Below are 4,435 nucleotides of genomic sequence, written 5' to 3' on the forward strand. Positions count from 1 at the left end.
AGGAATTCCAAAGATCGATGTAATGTAATCTTCTTAATGAATACCAAAAGTCAAAGTAAAGTGTGTTGTAGGACCTGCAATAAACCTCATAGTCTCTAAACTCTGCCCACTTTATTTAATCTATCAGTTGCCCCTAAGTTTAAAAAAATTTAATATATCACTTAAGGGTGATATTCAATTCAGTACCAGGATGATGGTATTTATAATAATGTAGACCACAGTGGATATATTGTATCTGAAATATATTCAATCTTATGGCTTAATAGGGTTTCAGAGGATATATCCCAGGACAAAGTGTAACTGGGGACAGAAGCCATGGATTGTCCCATGGAAATGTCTATTGTACCCCTGGTGTTATATTCTTAAGGATTTAACTATTAATCATTTCAGGGAGTGGTGCCAGCCAGTAATTATTTTCCGTTTGTCCGCTGGGTGTTTCCTTTGCCGTAGACTTTTGCTGTAAAGAAGAGGCAGGCATTTATGGCAGACGTTGTTTAATCTTCTTTGTGCACACCCTTTTCCAGTGGCTTCATAAACGCTTAGGCTGTCCATCAGAATTAAACTTGGAAATATTTTCCCTTTAAAGGGACGTTTTCAGACTTGCACATGAAACACATTTTCACCCCATCCAGCGGTTGATTGTCAGTTCTTCCTCATAACACAGAGCTGGATATTTTCTCTGATCTGGTTGGGTTTTGCTCAATGGGCCCATGGAAACGTGCTTCACATGCTGGGACATCGGAAGCCAGATCTCTGCTCCTGAATGTGGAGATACACCAAAATAAGAACAAGATAATATAGTTGTGTTGGCTCAAGAGAAGATAGAGTACTTAGTCCAAGTTGATACTTTTTATTGGGCCAACATATAAAAAGATGTAAATCCGCACAAGCTTTTTGGACCTCAGCGGTCTCTTGAGATCTTGCTCAGGTACATCAAGAAAACAGCTTGTAAGGTACACCCTGTATTGTTAAATCATAGAAAATCTAGAAGTTAAGCGGCTTCACTGTGTTTTGTATTTGCATTGGTTAAAAAATCATTTTTATTTAATACACTCCCCCCCCCTCCCCAAGCTGGCATTTAAAAAAAAAAAAAAAGCGGTCTTAAAATGTTAACGTAAATCTGTTCCCCTTACTGACCCCTGTTGGTGAAACTCCTACACGTACTCGCAGCCATTTAATTCCTGAAATATGTCTTGAGTGACACTCGGCGATGGCTTAGAACCACAGACAGCTTCCCACACCCACAGAGAAATACTGTATCTTTTAGTAATTGGCTCTGAATAAATACAGCCAGCAGTCTTGCGGCAAAAAATCCAAACCTCCAACCTTAAAAAAGCTGAAGCGTGCCTTTTTTTCTCGGTACTGTCTATGATGGCATAGTATAATACTGTATATAGTATGATGATTGTTAGATATAGCACAAATCTATGAAATAAAAACAGATTCTGGTACAGATTTTTTAAAGGAGTCTTATCACCATAGCAACCAATGGAATTCTCTGACCAGCTGGATAATTTAAATTGTTGGCATCATGAAGAAATAAAATATACCGGTATATTATACCGTATACACATTTTTACCCCCTATGCTGACCCGGAATGACCCGCGCTGTACCCTGGTAAACATTTATAGGTTTATTCAGATTGATTTTATAGATTTTATTCAGAGCAATGCATTTTTTCTTTCTTTCTGGCACAAGTTCTCAGAGTCGGAATGGTACAATTCAAAACCAGACACTTGGTAATACCAGCCGACGGCAATGAATTGGTTATTGGTTTTGAGAAGTCATAAGAATAAGAAAGAAGTGGTTCTGTTTGATGTAATGGTTGCCGTGGTGATGAAGCGCAGCCCCCGATGTAGTGTGAAGAGAGGAGGCGGATACTGAGTAGGAGGAATTGAACATCATTAACTTCATCTACTAGGGTGTTGCTATGTAGGAGTAAAGCAACCCCCCACATCAGCTAGAGATAAAAACTAAAAATCATTCTGAAAAGAAGAAGAGTATTTAACCCCACTTGGCGCTCACTAAACAAGGCCACTCGATAATGAGTGGGGTTTGCAATCAGCCATTGTCTGCTGCTGAACTCAGAATGCGGTCTCTCGATTCCATGCGCGATAATTAGGGATGCCAAGAAGTCATCTTGGTTATTGCGTCACATAGGGTTTCTTGTTATTTATTTAAAAAATAAATTATACCTTCGGCTATTATTTTGCAGGAACGAAAAAAAAAAAAAAATAATAATAATAAGATTAAGAATTGGTTAGCAGATAAGAACCACTGAACCTTCACAGCCCCCACCTCTGCTTCCTATAAAGCAACATTCATCCAAAGCCCACCTAAAACACCTTGTCCTTATCGAGAGAAGAGAGGCAGCGTCTCCATCCTTCTGTGCTAAAAAGGATGAAATCGGTTATAAGGTGGAAAGAGACTCTTCCATATTGAAAATGCTAAGATCTGGCATTTCCTTCAACCCACTTGAGAGCCTAAATGCATTTTGTATCACCAAGGTGACAGGAAAGAGTTAATTTGGAGTTATCAATGCCGTTAGTTGTGATTTACTTCTTAGGAACACTAGAACATCTTATAAAACATGAGAACAAAAGGACAATTTAGGGCCTTCTTGGGATGCTCCATTAATATAAAAGGCAGGAAGGTCCAGTGAGAATTGTCAGTGATTGTTGATCTTGAGAAACATCTGATTTCCTTTAGAATGAAAGATTTTTGTTCACTTGGGTCATTATTGGGTAAAACAGATTCGGATACTCGGAAAGGTTTTACGCTCTGTCTTTTTTTTTTTTTTTTGATCTGATCTCACAACACAGTCTGCTTCAAATAATAACGCAGAACTTTGTGGAAAACTATTAAGTTAACCAGTCACAGGGTTCAATCTCCCTCTCTCCCTGCCTGAGACGTTTCTTTTAAAAATATATATCTTTAAGGATTATTATTAGATTTCATGGTTGAGGTAGTTTTCGGTATTAAGAATACAATAATTCTTAAAGCAGAACAAAAAGGAGAGAGAGGGGCTGATGAAGCTTTGGCTATCGGTAGCTCTGGAGTGAGCACACTACGGTTCTCCTGTCTGTAATTTGGCAGAGACCCCTGAATTAAACAACCCAAAACTCTAAACCTTTGGACATGATGTAATAAATCACATCGTCACCTCAGTCTATGTTTAAGGCTCTAACCACCAAAACGAAATTATAGCTGACGGTAGGGTAGACCACATCAGCCATGTTTTCCAGGACATACATAACTTCATACTACTGGTTGGTTCCTTTCCATGAGTTTATGCCGGCGGCACTACCTGCGCTAGTCAGCAACTTGTGAAAATATGTCCTGGAAAAGAGGTAGTCTCCCTGTCAATCAGTGATTAGCACATGGGGAGTCTCTAACAAGTATCTTGGTGACTAAAGGACCAAGCGGAGTCTCGTGGGCATCGCTACAATGGGGTGTACATGTTTCATTGGCTCCCCATACCTTTAAAATTAAACTTCTGACCCTGACCTACAGAGCCCTTAACTCCGCACTCTCTATATCTCTACACCACCATCCGCTCTTCATTCCTCTCGTGATGTCTCTCTTCTGCTGTCATTCCCTCTTCTCACTCCCATATTAAGGATTTAATTTGTGCTGAACCCCTTCTGTGGAATCCCTGTCCCCATTCTGTCAGACTTTCTCTCTCGTACATGATTTATAAACGCTCTCTGATAACCCATCTGTTTCAAGAAGCGTACAACCTTTCTCCCCACTACTCTCAGCCATCATCCTAATCATGCAATCTGAACTATCAACAACTTCAACAGATCATCCGGACCCGACCAACTCATCCCGACTCACGCTGTCGTCTCCTACTGCTTCACCCCCTTCCTCAACCACTGACTAACTCACAAGAGCAGAGCCCTCAAACTTTTGTACCAGTTTGATATTCTGTGACTTAAAATTATTTCACGGATTGTAACAGCGCTACGGCACCTGCTGGTGCTATATACATAAATGTAATAAGAGCTTTAAGATGAAAGTCTAAATAAATAGCTTAAGGTGGGCAGGATCCTGTCTGAAGGCATGGGGATAGAAAAAGGTGTATTAATGCCATGCCTGTGACATCTCATAGGCAGATTCATACTACTTCCTGTGAGGTAAGAGCTAATTTGGTTAACTAGAAAAGTACTTATACCTAGTGATATAAACCTCTGACGTCATGGCGCTCTCCGGTAGAGCAATAAACAAAAAAGAAGTAACACACATTTACCTTTAAGATTACACAAAGACACACATTTGGAAGAGCAGGTTTTCCACGCTTTAATTAATGTTAATGTAAAAGCATTATCACACAACCTACATACACACTGCGTAAGTTACAATATGCATTCATAACATTAACTGTCATTCGGAAGCTCGGTGTTTAGAACTCATCCCATGTGCTACACACTG

Source organism: Spea bombifrons, chromosome 3 (genome assembly GCF_027358695.1).
Source record: "Spea bombifrons isolate aSpeBom1 chromosome 3, aSpeBom1.2.pri, whole genome shotgun sequence".
In the NCBI taxonomy this organism is placed as follows: domain Eukaryota; kingdom Metazoa; phylum Chordata; class Amphibia; order Anura; family Pelobatidae; genus Spea; species Spea bombifrons.